Genomic DNA, 17,224 nt, shown 5'->3' on the forward strand with positions numbered 1-17,224 from the left:
GCCTCTGCCTTCAGCTCAGGTCATGATCCCAGGGTCCTGGGATCGAGCCCCGCATCGGGCTCTTTGCTCCATGGGGAGCTTGCTTCCTCCTCTCTCTCTGCCTACCTTTCTGCCTAGTTGTGATTTCTCTCTGTCAAATAAAAAAAAAAAAATCTATGCTTCAGCTTCACTTTGAATAGCACCGTCCTGTTAGTGTGGAAATACTGGTTTCAGGGCAATAACTAAAAGAGGATAGCTATATTAAGGCTCTATCTGTATTGAACACACTCAGTTCCCAAAACATTTCCGCACAGTTGAAAAGGAGGCATTAGGCTAACTAACATTTTCTGGGGGGTGGGGGTTAGGCAGAAGGAGGAAGAAGAAGAGGAGAAATTCAAGTGACTAACAATAGCACTCTGAATAAAGAAATCCATCCACAAAGTACACTAAACATTTTCTTAGAGAAAAAGAGGAAGAGAATTCCAAGTGTTAACAATAGAGATCTGAGTAAATGCATCCATCTAGAAGGAACAATATAAAACTATTAAATGTCATGTCCTTTCAAACGCTGAAGGGTGTAGAAAATGGTCAAAATAGGCAGTTTGGTAAAATGCATGGCTTATATGTACAATGTGATCCCAATTTGGAATTTAAAATGCCGCATTAGAAAAAAGATTGAAAGGTAAAATAAAATATTAGAACTGGTTTTACCAAGTAGGAGCACAGGTGATTTTCTTCCCTTTCATATTTATCTGTAAATATCACTTTCCTCCACATGTATATCGCTTTTATACTCTGAAAAAAGTTATTTAAAAAAAAAATCAAAGCCGCAACCTCAGTTTGTAACAAATATTTAAATATTTTATATTAAAATAATTGATTTTTATGTTCAATGTGATTAATGGAAACGAATGCCATATATCTTCTTTGAGATATATAACTATCACCATTAAAACAATATTAAATCACTATAACTATTAAAACAATAAAAATAAAATCAGATTCCAACACGCAACAGTGCTGAATACAACACATGCCTCCTTTACCCTATTCCTAACAAAAATATTTCCATAACATTTCCAAATATTTCCAAATAATTCCAAAATAAATACCAATACATAGTCAAAATGGAAATTGCATTTACTTCATCCACTTTGGTTCCTACTAGATTTAGACTACATTTCACCACTACAGTTGCTAAGCCCAAAATTTGCAAACATTAATTCCAGCAACCCTGCCCCCCCCCCCTTACCCCCTTGCTCAGCCTGCAGTGAACCTCAGAAAGAAAAGCATATTAAAATACTGGGCATTCGATGCACAACGACCTGGGATTTTTCTTTTCCCTCCAGAATCACAAACATCAGCTGTCTAGATATTTCAACCTAACTTTAAGTAAAGATCAGAAACCCAAACCCAAACAAGGCAAAAACTGTTTCAGAGCCCAGCTCAGATGGAGGAAAGGAAAAAAAAAATCACCTCCTAGACTAATTCCATTGTTGGATAACTTGTTTCCATAGATCGCATTCAGAGCAGAACTGTTGTAACATATCCCAGCAGGCTGAGGTCCTTGCGCAGAGGAGAAGAGCCCCTGGGACGGGTTCTCCCCTCGGCGGACCATCTCCATCTACTCCAAGAGGGAAGGCACGAGTTTGTCCCCGCAAGAGCATTGATCCTTTGGGGACATTCACGTGGGCACCTACCTGTGCTCTCCCCAGGCTAAGCCGCATCGCTTGCCTTCAGCTGATGCAGTGACCTCACCGGCAGCTCAGTCAGGTAAAACAAGAAGCCTTTACTAGTCCGTGCAGCTCTTTCCGTAGAAATATTGCATGAGTCAGCTTTTATCTCTCAAAACCCAACACACAAAGGCTTTACAAAAACCTGATTTGCAACTTTCTCACTGCCTTTTCCCCCCTGGTGTGCAGACCACAGACTTCAGCATCACCGAGAGCCTTAAATGAAACATGACATCATTCAATTGAGAAACGGGACAATAGACACCACTGTGGGTAACTTGAAAATGCACACTTCGCTGAGCACCACCCTGGGCCTGCCATTCTTTTGTGAACATCAAATACAACCCACGCTCGCCTAAAGCTGCTTGGGCTTTACCTTCCTGGCGCTGGCCACCATTCTCATTAAATTCCACAAAAGCAGCAAGATCTGGGGAGCGCTGATATTTTCAAGTTCACTTCCTGAATTATAAGTATGTTTCAAAGTAAATGGACACATCTCTAACTTAAGTTTTAAAGTGAAGTTGGCGGCAGCGGATTACACAGTTGGAGGAAGCCTGACACTTTGTTTCCTTTAACGAGATATTTAATACAGTTTTAAGTAGGCAAAGTTAAACATGAATATATTTAAGCTTGATTTTTTTTAAAAAACAGCGTTTAAAAATCCATCTAAAGAAAAACACCTAAAATGTAAACTTGTAGGCATTTCTTAGAAAAACAGTCAAATTCCGTGATCTTATAATTCATAAATACGCAGTAGGAAAGACAGAATGTATGAACTCCAACACTTTAGTACGAGACTTCCAAATTATTTTGGATTTCGATCTCCTTAAGGCCACCTGTCCTTGAAACGCTATATGTATTTTTATAGAAAGACTCAAAATGTTCATATTTGAAAAAGATACTGAGTTCTTTAGATGAAGGGTCTTCAAAAGTACAAAATGTTACTGAAAACGGAAATGATGGCACCATGGAGTTAAAACTCAAATTATGGATTATGCCCACGTATAGACACAGAAATCTAAATAAACTCTTTCGAAGGATCAAAGTCCTTTAAATAGACGTTTCACTTAAAGCATTTGTTTGTGGTCATGGAAAATAACATTAGCTGATCATCTTTAATATAGCTATTCCTCTCATACCTATTAAGTGATTTCAAACTAAACATAATAGGATAATTTGCTTGAATGCCTATTTCCTCTCAAATAAGGCTGAACATACACAAGGCCACTTAAGTAAGCCATTTTGGTGGAAATTGATCAGTCTGTTCAGAAGACAACTCTTGGAATGGTTTCTCTCCCACAGAATTCACCGGTTTGATGGAAATTACTGTATACAGATGCTGGCACAGAGTTTGTGGGGCACGGTCCTTCCTTGGGCTGGGGGACTCTCTTAAGCTTCCAAACCGACCTCCACGGCATTCTCTCTTGCCCCCCAAATGACCTCCCCTAGACTCATGCCCAAGACCTCTGTTTTTGCTTAGCTAAGAGTCAGCTCAAATCTTAGCAAGCTTCACTGGGTCTTCCACAGCAACCCCCCTGTGCCTTCCACCAGTTAAATGGCTCTGTGGTACACGTAGAGTCTCACGCGGTCTCCTATTTAATTATTATTTAATCACCTCGCTTCTCCCGGGATTGTCAACCTGGGGAGCAGGGAACCTTCCTCTCCTGTAGATTTGATCTTCACGTGGAAGAAACCAAGAGCTAAATTCTTAGACAAGGTAGGGTATACAGAGGCTCCTGGCGGGAGCTCCTTGGAGCCTGGTGAGGCTCCTTGACTCATTTCTTTTGGGTCCTCATTTTCACATCCCAAGTTACCATTTTTAGTTTCCATTTTCCACTAAAGTATTATTGTACTTGGATTTTTTTTTCACCAAGAAACATTTTTTTTAAGATTTTAAAAAATATTTTTGCAAGAGAGAGATAATAAGAATGGGGGAGGGCCAGAGGGAGATGGAGAAGATGACTGTCCGCTGAGCAGGGAGCTCGATATAGGGCTTGATCCCAGGACCCTGAGAGCATGACCTGAGCAGAAGGCAGACACTTAACCCACTGAGCCACCCAGGCACCTGGCTAAGAAACATTTCTTAGAAGCCACTTCTGAAAGATGCTACGTACATTATAAGCGAATAAAATATCCACTGGGGATACCTCGTGGTCTGTAAGTATCTCTGTGACCCGACTTGAAAGACAGCTGTATGGGGACAGCACAGGGCGTATTTGATTCCATGGGTCAGTCATTTGTCACTTCACCTGTGTTTGCTGTTTTAGCAAAATCATCAACTTAAGGAGGAAACACCATTCCTATCATTCCCAAGTAACTGGAAGCAATCTCCATCATACCTGCATGGTGTGGTTCATAGGAATTTAAAATCTTTTAAAATCTAGCTTTTTCAGAGCAGGGGAATACACACACACACACACACACACACACACACACACACACACAATTTTTGCCTTTCTATTTATCCCAGTACCACTGTTTGCTAAATGAATTAACATAGGAACAGAGCATAAGGCCCAGGGAAGGACAATGCAGAGACCTAACAGCGGAGAGGAAGAGAAAAGGGAAGGGAAGGGAAGATTTCTTGAGTGACATTCAAGGCTCTTTCACACCTGCGAGCAGAGGAGCCTTCTGGGCCTCCATGTTTTCTTAAGCCTCTCTCTGCCCCACCTTCCCCTGCAAGGGTTTCGCTTTCCAGTCCTTCCCATCTCTGAGCCCACGCGTCGCTTGCACCGGCGGGTACTGGTTCTCACAGGTTCCCCAACGGAAGACTTCCGTGCAGGGAGCGAGACACATCCCAGGGCAGGCAGAGGGCGCCAACACTAGCATCCTTGCGGCTGCTTCCCGAGTCGGTGATCTGCCCGTGTTAACAGCACGGAAAAAGACTGCTCAGCAAAGTCTCCTTGTACATGCTAGTCAGATGGGCCACAGATGAACTGCACACTGATGCCTTGATGGGCAAAAAGATACTCTTATTGGAAAGCGGCTTTTGTTGGTTCACTGGCAGCACTAGTTGCACAATCAGGAAGAGCAGGAACGATTCCCAGTGTCCCCGCCAGGGGTGGGGGCCCAGGGGCGAAAGAACAGTACCCACAGAAGCCACGTCTACAGCCAGCGGGCACCAACCAGCCAGCCAGCTAGCCCAGTGCAGTCCGCCCTTGTGGCCTAATTGGAAAGGGACCAGAAAGCCCCACTATTTAAAAACATCCTTTCCCAGAAATCTGCCACAGGACCTGCACGTCCACTCTGAGAAACCAGCTCCTTTTGGTTTTGTCAGATAACACTCTCATCTCACCTGGGAAGGGTTAGGGAGTCATTGCCACAGTAGTGAGAGTTAGCCCAGGCCACCGCATCCTCCCAAGGAACTGTATGGACCTTTTAGAAGGAGCCAGAATGGGATTGTCGGGGGAGGTCTGGAGAGGCTGATGGGGAAGCAGAGAGAGCACGCAGTTCTAGGGGCACAACAAGGTCTGACCTAAATACAACAGCTCCAAGACGCTGGGCGGCAAAGGGTGACAGAATGTCCTGGAGAAAGGAAGAAAGACAAAGGCACACACACTGTTTTTGTTTTTTTTTAAATTCAGGGAAAGATTTTGCTTTATATAATCAATACCGGATAAGGCAGGTTTAGAAAATAATCTTGCATTTTCAGATACAAAGTTTCTAGAAGTTCCAAGGGGCTTTGTTTCAAAACACAATTAATATTTTATACACAGAACCTAACAACTGAAATCCTGGAGCGGGGGCCTAGTTATCTTCCGATCTGAGATACTGCTATTGTAACACATTTCCCGAAACGGATGGTAAAACCAACCATTTTCTGAAGCACGGGTCATTGGCAAAACATTCTTAGTATTTTTAGTCTATTAGAACTCTTTTCTTTGAAAGAACACGGCACAAGATTACCTTTTCCTAAGTGCATGCGACAGAATAAATATGACAAACATAGTCGCCTGCCAAGAGGTACTACACAGCCCCACTGATGTCCCTTAGAGGACACACTGACCTTCCTCCTGAAAGTGAGCTGTAATGTACTAACACCCTTCTGCATCACGGATGTTTATTAAAAATCTATATACACTCTTCCAGACAGCCTACTCTAAACCCAGAAAATGTCACTAACCATAAATCCTTGCTTTGTTACACAAACCAAGCTATATACTTTGTTAAACAAACAAAAAGCTAATCTGTTTTTTTTTCTTTCTCAAAGACTCTTCTCGAAGTGGAATAATTTTAATGGTAAGTGAGTTTGTCTTTGCAGATTTAAACAGTGTTTGCTCTTGACAAAAGACTCAGATCTAAGGCAGACAAAAGCACTTGCGTATAGGAGAAATTGCAGTATTTTTTTTTTTTTTGGTTAGCCCTGAAGTATTGAATCTAATCATAGAAACCAAACTATAAATAATAAATGGTTTCCAGGACTCAAATCATCCAACTGAAAACATAATTCGTCACCCCCCACTGCACTAAAACGTCAGTATCGAGTCATGGTCATAAGAATTTTAGGAAACAAACACACAAAGCCCATTATTCACATCACTTTCTGACAGTCAACCCTTACCTCTCAATCAAGTTAAAGCATTTAACTTTAACTTCTCCATCAAATGTCAGTCAGCCGTGAAAGCCAGCTGAGACCGCCTGGAAGGAAGGGCACATACTCCAGAACTTTAAAATTCTGCTCTGTCAGGAGTTCCTGCATGGGCTCATCCCTCTGACTCTGTGACAGTCACTAGCTCTGTTTTTCCCTCTGCTCTTTTATAAGGATATTGCGGTCTTTATTGTCCAGAGACGATGAAATCAAGTCTTATTTCTGAACAATTTTTAGATATCCAGCAAGCAATATGTTACAAATCGTCTCTTGCTTTCAGTCCTAGATCAGTCCCATCTTTAAGGACACCACGGGAGGACTCGCTGTGCTGAGCACAATGAACTAATTATCCCTTTAAGAATGCAGCATGTTTCCAGACACATTTTTCTCCAGGAGATAACACACATCTAATCCATTCAAAACGAAAGGCATTCAACACACTCTATCCTTCTGAAAACACGCTTTAAAAAAATGCACTTGAACTTGTAGAAAGGGCTTGGATACTTTATTGATATCCTGCAGCACTATTCCCACAATAATAATTAGAACAAGGATTGATTCTCGTTTCAGGGTAACAACCATGGAGGTTCATAACCTTTACGTGAGCTTGCAAAACCATTTCGCCTGTTGGCAGAGGGCAGAGACAAACATTCTTGGCCGGCTTTCCCCCTGGGCTCCAAGGCGATGGAGTGAGAGGGAAGGGCACGGCCAGGCAGACATCGCCCGTGGCACCCCTAGCCTGTAGACTCAGTGATGCAATGGTGGGTTCACAGAGACGATTAACAAGAACCGCGGAGGTGAGTACTGGGCTTGTGGGGGAGACACGGCCCAGCTGCATGGGGCAGTCAGAAGGCAAAGGGGACTGCTGAGTGACATGTATATATTATTACAATGATCGTAAACACCCATCTGTTACCGTGTGTACCGATCTTTGCCTTTTAGAGCTTTGGCCCACACCCAGCAACAACCTGCTGAGCCTTCTTCTCCCTCTACATCTTTTCTCTGCTTTAACAGCACCGGCCACTCCCCCTCACGAACTGGGGAACCCACGCAACGCCAGGTTCTGCGCTAGGCTCAGTGAATGAGTGAGTGGCCACTGGCTGTGCGTTCTGGACGTTCCTACCTAGTGGGACTGGACATGCGTCAGAGAGTGACAAGTAGGACGAGTGTTATAAATCAGATGTCACAGAAATATGTATCTATGTATCTGCTCTAGTTTCCAAAACTGTCTTTCCTCCTATTCCAGCTGGCCTTCAAGTGGTATTAAAAGTGGGTAGTAACTTTATGGTGACAGTAAAATCAAGCTACGCGAGGCTTCCATTCCCCTTTCCGTCTTGGCGAGCGAGCTCCATTAGACTCCTCTTTCATCTCATATTTAATTACAAGGTAACCAAGTTGAGAGCCAAATTTGCTGGAAGTTTTTGTGAGTCTGAACACTTGCCTACTTCCCAGTTCCCACAGAGATACATGAAGTAACTTGTTTATGTTAAGAGAACAAAGGAAGGGCAACAGAGCTGTGTGTCAGGCTAGAGGTTTAGTCTTAATTAGGCCGAGAAACAAGTGTAACCCAATTTACTTTGGTTGATTCTGAGTAGAAAATTTCGAATCCTATACAAGTACAGGAAAGAAAAAGAAGGAGAAACAGCCCAAATATCCTCGTAGTTGAGAGGTGGGATGATGGAGGAGACTCCCTGGTGACCCACTGAGATCTCGTCTCTACATTTTCTTTAATGAATACGTATTCTTTGTCATCAAAGTAGAACCAGGGGTGCCTGGGTGACTCAGTCGGTTGGGTGTCTGCCTTCGGCTCAGGTCATGATCCCAGGGTCCTGGGATGGGGTCCTGACTGCTCAGCGGGGAGTCTGCTTCTCCCTCTCCCTCTGCCCCTTCCCCCAACTCATGGACTTGCTCTCTCTCAAATACATAAATAAAATTAAAAAAAAAAAAAGGACGAATTTAATTTATGTGATAGTTACTCCCCTGGAGCTGACAGCCATCCCCCACCCCTCCATCCCTTTCTGCTCCACTCTGCCCAGGTCTGCTTGCCCGGCTTTCTGCTGGGTTTGGCTGTTGGGAAGCCCCAGTGTTATGAGGTATAGGAGGAGATGGCAAAGGGGGCATTTCTACCCACACGCAGGCTGATGAGAAACCTGGTGTTCAGCAGTGGCTGCACCAGAGACAGCCCTATCTCCACGGTTCCAGTTCTCATTGGGTCCCCTTGTCCCTTGGGGGTCCCGATGGGTTGTCCCCCAGAGCACTGGTTAAGGCTGCCTGCCTTTGCTTCAGTCCCTGGGTGCGTCACACTCCTTGCTGGCTCCCTTAGCCACTCCGCCTTTCACGAAGTAACCCCTTCATTAAATTCCCCCTTTGAGCCCACTGAACTAGTTCCGTCTCTTGTCAGATCCCTGGCTGAGACAATTTCATACTCACTCCAGAATCCCCGGTCTGAAAAGCTGATAGTTTGACTTCACATGCTTAGTCAGAATGTAGACCGCAGCTTTTTACTGGGAGGCATACTGCCAAATTTTAGCTTGTTTTGTTTTGTTTAGGGCCTGCTTGACTCTCGTCAATGAAATAGATACTTAATTAGAACCTCTTCTATGCCAGAAACATATTTTTGAATTTGATATCTACTGATAGAATTCATTCCTGCAACTATCTTTATTGAGTAGCTACTATGTGCCAGGCAGTCTTAAGCACAAAAGATATACCAATGAACAGCTACTCATTCCTGCCTTTATGGGATTTATTTTTGAGTGGGGAATATATGGATTTTAATCCGAGGACAGCAGGTTATTAGGACTGGAAAGCTACTTTGGGTTTTTCTAATCTAATTCCTTACTTGATGTTCAAATTACTACCTCATGGTAGCTCACCAGAGAGGCCGAGTCTCTGCTTACGTCCATTTGATCCCTGCTCAGATGGTCCATCACAATTTGGGCAGCCTGAATCTTAAAGTATTTGCTCACATTTAGCGGAAGTCCCTCAAGGACCACTTCAGGAAAACATAAGACAAATCGCACCTCACCTCCATTTGGAATTTCATTAAATATTTGAGATGCTATCAGATCACCCTACATATTTGCCTCTTCATCCCGATAGTTATCGAGTAACTACTGTAGAAGATTCCTGGGGTGTAGGGCTCAGCGGTGTGGAGAGTGGGAGTTTGTCCCTTGTGTTGTGGGGAGTTTGCTTAAAAATGGCGCCATCCTGTGACCACCTTCTTGACGTGTCTCAAGATCTTCATTTCCTGTGGCTTCCATCAAAGTCTTTTCAGAATTTATACCAAAGTCTTTTCAGAATTTATACCAACTTACTACCGGAAAAAATGTCGAAAAGACACCATTCCTCTGGAAAGTAAATGGTCTCCCCGCTCCTCTTAAGTCACCCTGTCCCCAAAAGGCATGCTGTGGCCAGGAAGAGACACAAGACCATCACACGAAGAAGTGCTAAATCCATGCGGGATGTACACAATGCGAGGAAGGCATGGGGTGCTATGGAAACATATAAAGGGGGCACCAGGCTGGTTTGGGGTGCTCAGGGAGAGTTTCCTTGCAGGAGGGATGTGTGAACTGGCATCTGAAGGCTGAGAAGAAGATAACTTGGGGAAGCCTGGCAGGCAGCAGAGACCGTCCAGGTGGTTTTACGTCCTGTGAATGCAGATTGCTGGCATATCTTGCATTTCCCTCATAGTCACCACTGAGCCTAGAATTTCCCCAGGACAATCTTATTTGCAAATATACTGTTGCATTAGATAACTATTTTAAGTGTAACAATGCCTCCTTATTAAAGTATCTTCTGGTTCTCTTCTCTGCTCTGGGGTGACCCCATCCTCCAATCCTAATGTATTAGCTTCTCTCTTCTTCATTTCTCTTCTGCCCCCTCCAGACACTGGGCAGAGCAGCTTAGGCAGGAACCATGACTCTCTTCTTGCACCATCACTGGGATGGGGCCCCTTATAAGAGATGCTTACAGTGCATCACCATGTAAATTTCCCTGCCCAGAATTTTCACCAAAGTATAATCAGATGAAAGCAAACATCAGAGGAGTCCTAAAATGGGAAGGGTCACAAAAGGACAGACTGAGGAGGGGGGGGGGTCACCCCACTCAATTTGTCTTACTACTTCCAGGGGACTTAAGGATTGACTGTGTGCATTTGAGCCTTGAGTACTTCCCAGGGCCACGTGGTCACATTTCCTAGGAGATCCAAAGTCAGGGACAACTTCCCAGTACCCATATGACTCCAGACAGGACATCTGTTTAGAAGTCTGTGTAAATTAGGACATAACGAAATGGCAGACCCCAATGGACGAAGCTGCTCTGAAAGTACAAGGGAGTCAGATTTTTACAGTGATCGCTGATTATCATCCTAGTGATGTAATGATAAAACAGCATTCCCCCAACAGAACTTACTTTGTTCAATCCCAACCACCATTTACTGTTCATGAAGTGACGTCTGGAAAGGACACAATACCCAGAGTTGACACGTGTGGAATCTTAGCTCTATGGACCATTGTGTCATCTCAGGCAAGTCACTAACCTCTCTATGTTCCGAATTCCTTCTGGATTAGTAAAATGAGAACTTTTTTTTAAAGAACGCTTTTTAAAATCTAAAAGCCTAAGATTCCATGGTTTGGGGGATATGTTGACATGATGACCCCCTTCTTGACTCCTTTGACAGTCTCTCTTGAGGCTCCTATACAGTTATATAAGAGTTATATAACTTGAGGATCTTAAATATGGTCCCAGATAACCATGAGTTGATGCAAGAACCAGGAGCATATGGCATTTGTATAAGGAAACTACCTTAAATTACCTAGAATCCTGTATGTGGTAGAACTGTGTGGCCACCTTAACTCAACCATTATCAACAGAAAATTCCCCACAAAAAATTTTAACGGCATCGTCTGACAGCAGATCAACGTCTAGCCTCAAGATCATGATTTCTACTTATTCACTGACATCATCTCTACTTTCTGCAAAACTGCATTCTGGAAACCAGGTTAGGATGTAGCTTATGAAAGAGCTCATTTCACCATAGAGGGATATAATTTGGAGTTGCATCCCAACCAAGTACCAGCCCAAATATACCCCTGGAATAGTGGTAACATAAAAGTCAATATAACTGTACCACTGCAAAAATTATGCTCTTATAAGACACAGATAATAAAAAGTTATGGCTAGTTCTAAATTATCCTAGGAGCTCATATAGTTTATACACATGTAATTATGGTGATTAGAACAAATTCACTGTAATGGGTGTCCTGGTTGAGCCTCCATGGAAATTGGGTGGAGAGAGGGGGACAAGGGGGAGAGAAAAGAGAGAGAAAGAAAGAGTGGGAGGGAGGGAGAGGCCAGCTGTAACATCTCAGGTAACTTAGCTATGGGGTTCTACTGAAGGGAAGAACAGAGAAAAGGAAGGGGGCCCTTTCTCCAAAAAGAGAGAGAGGTGAGCACCAGCAGCCTGGGGATGGGGGGTAGGTGGCCAACCAGCTGGACCCCCATGGGGAACTTGGGGACTTCAACTATCTCCGGGCAGGGGTTCCGGGGAGGGTAGGCATCCTGGACAAAGGGAGACAGGGAGGCACAGCCTGGGAGCAGAAGGAATGGGAGTGAGGTCTTGTCCCTGTGCCAGTGGGAAGGGACATTGAACTGGCAAAGTTTAGTCTTTTAATGTGACTGAACCCATACCCCTAGGGCTCGTTAGGCTGGTGTGAGCTGAAGACACCCCCAGGAGTTAGGATCTGAGCCTGAGCAGGCAGAGTGTGACCTGAAGACTTTCTTTAAATTTCTTTGAACTGATGAACCAAATTTTGAACATCAGGATATTTCCTATTAAAATCCAGACTGATTGATTGATTGATTGATTGATTGATTTTGCTTGGGAAGGGAGAGTACCAACTAAAAGGACAATAACCATGAGTTAACACTGGCTGGACCTTTCTTCTTAGCAACGACAGGGAGCCCAGCTTGCTTCATGTACTCTGGGGTGCGCTCTCCCTGTTTGCCCCAGTCCCCACCACCCCCTTCAGTACTACACCCTTCCCTTCACTCCTTCCCATGGCCTGCCTGGCCCTGGAGCCGGGAGCCATTTGACTCTGGACACATTTGGATGCTACACTGTACACTAGGTGAGTAGTCCTAGAACGACCACATGACTCAAAATAATCATCATTGGTGAGAACAACGTACTTCTCTACAGCTTGTGAGTCACAGAAAAATGAAACACAGAGCATCTAAACTATCACTTTTGTGTTCTAGAAAAGCTTGGGTGGGGGGAGGGTGTGAGAGAAAGGCGCACTATAAGCCCAAAAAGCACCACGGAAAGATTTAGGGAAGGGAGTGAAGGAAAACTTTTCCAGTGGAGGGTGGGGAAAATGTTCACTGCAGGTCCTTACCACTTAACCTTCTCAGCTCTTGTTTCTGTTTTTTCATGCTTCCTAGTAATCAAAATCTTTATCCTTCTAGGTCTTTCACAAGCCTATAACAGATCAATAAAGTTTAGAATTTGTTCAGGGTCTTTATGAAGGAATCACAACAGAAGAAACAATTCAATGGGTAATTCTACCAAACCAAACACCCAAGAAACTGGTATGGGAGTTTTTGACATTTAAAATCCCCGGAACAGTAAGACAAAAGCCACAGTCCCAGAAGAATGACACGCTGAGTTGTCTGGCAATGCATGGGGGTCCTAGCCCTCCGCAGACCCCCAAGGGTGGAAGTAGAGATTTGTTGGTTGATACTCTTCTGAACAAGCCAAGATCAGCTATAAATGTCCAGATTAACATATCATAGCCTCATCTCATAAAACGTTAGTTTGGTTGTAACTTAAAAAAAAAAAAAAGAAGGGAGAAGTTAAGGCTTAGAAGTGGAGATCTGGGCCCCATCAAAATAAACGAAGGCTGTACGATTGGGTTTACGGGCAAGAAGAACCAAGGAATAAACAGTCCCCCTCACTTGGAAGAGCATTTGTGCATTCTGACACCGAGCATTTAAGAAGACACCCAGAGGCATTAATCATCAGCATTTTTCCTAGAAAGGGGAAGAAACCCCATCCTGCACCCCATCCCAGTGTTTATTTCTTTCTGAACCCTGGAGATAGAAATTTTAATACACAGAAGTCTCAGTGAGGATTTGCGTGCATACCCCAAGTCTTTCTGAAGAAGAAATGTCTCTGATATGTGATATCTTCCCTCAGGAGTACCAGGAGGAGGGAACTGGTGAGGGGATAGGAAAACAAAACCAGCTCCTTTCCCCTAATCCTGATGTGGCTGAGAAGCATAAAGCTAAAAGCTGCCCTGAGGGGAAAAGCTACTCCAGACAAGAGATGGATCAAGCAAGTGTGGCAGACTTCAGACTACTTAACTTGCTGACGTTTCTCTGCACAATTCTGAAATGTGTTTATGAGGCCACACATTTTCAGCACACCTCCTCGCTTAGCCCCCTAACCCCCAACCCGGGGTTCAGGCTCAGGTGGACCTAGACACACATGGTGAGGGCCAGAGCCAAGCAAGGCCTGAAAAACCCCAATCCAGGCCAAGTGAGGACAGGTTGGTACTTGTGTCTTTTTTTCTGGGATGCTTCTCTGGAAACCGTGTGACAAGAAAGTGTTAGGGAGCACAGGATTCTCCCTCTCTTCTGCGTCAATAAATCCCATTCCATGGTTTTATTTAAAAAAAAAAATGTTTTTCTGAAGATGAGCTAACCCATATATAATTCATGAAAATGACTGCTCTAATGGCCTACCTTTCAGATATACTTTGCATTTCATTCTTTTGTAGACATTTAGATATTTTAGTCTATTTCGATATTTTAATACATCAGTTACCATAACGGTGTTGTAAACCAAATACTTGACGGATGGAGTCGGTGACTGTGAGCACAAACCCTAACCCAGAATTTTTTCAGGAGTGGCACTGCCCCTCCTAAGGCACTGATAAGGACTGAATTGTGTGCACCCCACCGTCAAATTCATAAGAAGCCCAATGTGATTGTAATTGGAGATAGGGTCTTGAAGGAGGTAACTAAGGTTAAGTGAGGTCATAAGGTAGGGCCCTGATGGATAGGAATTGGAGTCTTTTATTCTCTTTTTAAAGGATTTTATTTATTTATTTGATAGAGAGTACACAGGAGCAAGGGGAGGGGTGGAGGGGGAGGGAGAGGCAGACTCCCCACTGAGCAGGGAGCCCCATGCAGGCTCGATCCCAGGACCCTGAGATCATGATCTGAGCCAAAGACAGATGCTCAACTGCCTGAGCCACCCAGGACTGGAGTCTTTTTAAGATGGAGAAAAGACACCAGAGGTCTTTTTTTCTCTTCATTCTCACCCAAAGCAAAGGACATGTGAGGACACAGAGAGAAGGCAGCCATCAAAAGCCTCACCAGAAATCACCCTGCTGACACCTTGACCTTGGACTTCCAGCCAGCTGAACTGGGAGAAAATAAATGCCTATTATTTAAGACACCCAGTCTGGGATATCCTGTCTGCAGCCTGAGCAGACTAATATGATCGCCATCAGCTTGGATTTTCGACAAGCAACCAGAGTGCTGGGCCCCTGATGCTAAAGGGAAATCTTTAGGGATGGGAACCTGGAATGGGCATTGGTCACGAATTCCCTGAGTGAGAGTTGTCATTGTAAAGGCTGAGAATCACTATTTTGGCAGGGGGTGGGGAGGGAGCTCATGGCTGCCACCAGGCCCCAAGCCCCTCCCTCAGCCTCCCCTAGTCCACCATCCCAAAGAGGAAAAGCTTATGGGGTCAATGATAAAATAGACATCTCAAGCACTTAAAATTAGGCTCCCTTAAGGGGGACAGAATATTATGAACAGAACTTGTCAGAAATCAGGCTGGAGTCAGAGGTGAAGTACTTTGTAGGAAAATCCACAACCATTTCATACCTGGGTTAGTTCTAGAAGCAAAAGAGGGGCCTTGAGACCCACGTGAGATCAGTCCAATTCCACTGTAGGAGACCACAAAAAAGATTTGGTGGGAAGCAGAGGTAAAGTTAAGAGTAACTTTGAGCAGTGGTCACACCGGCCTACAGGCATCAGACTGGAGGTGGCTGGTTGGATACTAGGGGTTATCCAAGAGGTTAAGGCTTGGGACCCTGGCGGTCTCTTCCCTTTCCTCAAAGAATCAACTAAGACTGCGTTTCGACATCCTAAAAGGTCAAAAATGGAGTTGAGCCACAAATACCGAGGATACTTTTGACTCTGAAACTCAGGGGCCTAGAGAAAACAAATACTGGTTATTGTTATACTCTCGTAAAATGCACTCATGAAAAATCACGAGTGAAGATTCTACTGAGTCAGTCAAACTGAAAAGACTTGAAATTGAGTGATAGTGTTAGTAATAATAATACATAAGCAAATTGAAAGGGACCAAGTACACTTGACTATGTGAAAATGCTACACAAAATCCTGTAAATCTTCAAAAATCATGACATGAAACAACAATCAAACACTATTTTATAAACAGCCTTGTCTCTGGAGGGTGAGCCCAGGGCACTAGGATTTTTTTTTTCTTCAAGTGATTTTATTTATTGCCAAGACAGAGGTCATGGCTATACTGTAAGAATGTTACTGTACCTCCAAATTAAGGCAACATTTGACCAAAGAGCAGAAAACTTTCTAGATTTTGAAAAAATGCTATAAGAAATACAGTTTAAGTGGAATAGGGCTTTTCTAATGGACAGAATAAAATTATACTTTAGGTACTGAGTCCCAATCTAAATGCCCTGTTGGGGCACCTGGGCGCCTCAATCAGTTGAGCATTGGACTCTTGATTTCAGCTCAGGTCATGATCTCAGGGTCGTGGGATCAAGCCCTGTGTTGGGCTCTGCGATGAACATGGAGCCTTCTTGGGGATCTCGCTCTCAGCTCTTGCCACCCCTGTGTGTGTGCTCTTTCTCAAAAAAAAAAAAGAAAAGAAAAGAAAAGAAAACTCTAACAGGCATTAGTAGATAATCCATGTATCCTAACTTGCGTTGGTCTTAAAATCATGGGAAGGGAGTCCATAAGGAGAGACTTAGCGTGATTTTCTCCCCTGTAAGCCTGAAAGCCTGCGTGTGGCTTTCCCACCCAGCAGCGTGGTATCTCTCCAAGAACACCAGTCATTTTCTCATCTGAAGGCCACCCAGACAGAGGGAGAATGACGAAGAGCCAAACATAGGTCTAGGTGTGCTCCTGTGATTTTTGTAGGCACAAACGAGAGAAGCGTGGTTGACGGTCACAAGTTCCAATGGCCTTCAGCAGGTGCTCCACACACTGGAGCTCTCAAGAACCCTGTGTGGTCTGCAGAAAAATGAAATTGGACCACTTCCTTACACCACACACGAAAATAGACTCCAAATGGATGAAGGACCTCAATGTGAGAAAGGAATCCATCAAAATCCTTGAGGAGAATGCAGGCAGCAACCTCTTCGACCTCAGCCGCAGCAACATCTTCCTAGGAACAACGGCAAAGGCAAGGGAAGCAAGGGCGAAAATGAACTATTGGGATTTCATCAAGATCAAAAGCTTTTGCACAGCAAAGGAAACAGTTAACAAAACCAAAAGACAGCTGACAGAATGGGAGAAGATATTTGCAAACGACATATCAGATAAAGGGCTAGTATCCAAAATCTATAAGGAACTTAGCAAACTCAACACCCAAAGAACAAACAATCCAATCAAGAAATGGGCAGAGGACATGAACAGACATTTCTGCAAAGAAGACATCCAGATGGCCAACAGACACATGAAAAAGTGCTCCACGTCACTCGGCATCAGGGAAATACAAATCAAAACCACAATGAGATATCACCTCACACCAGTCAGAATGGCTAAAATTAACAAGTCAGGAAATGACAGATGCTGGCGAGGATGTGGAGAAAGGGGAACCCTCCTCCACTGTTGGTGGGAATGCAAGCTGGTGCAACCACTC

The 17,224-nt window shown here is 44.0% G+C and overlaps 1 protein-coding gene across 5 annotated transcripts in view; it reads right to left on the bottom strand.

Moving 5' to 3' along the window:
• PLEKHG1 (pleckstrin homology and RhoGEF domain containing G1) overlaps window positions 1-17,224 on the bottom strand; it is a 220,602-nt gene that overhangs the window by 96,552 nt on the left and 106,826 nt on the right. Inside the window, exon 1 of one of the 5 annotated variants that reach the window (XM_046004916.1) lies at window positions 6,274-6,393. The exons of the other annotated variants lie outside the window; for them this stretch is intronic. The gene's annotated coding sequence lies outside the window, so the exon portion shown is untranslated. Of the gene's footprint in view, window positions 1-6,273; window positions 6,394-17,224 lie in introns of those variants that run through there. 5 annotated transcript variants of the gene reach the window in all.

This window comes from Meles meles, chromosome 5 (assembly GCF_922984935.1).
Source record: "Meles meles chromosome 5, mMelMel3.1 paternal haplotype, whole genome shotgun sequence".
Lineage (NCBI taxonomy): Eukaryota > Metazoa > Chordata > Mammalia > Carnivora > Mustelidae > Meles > Meles meles.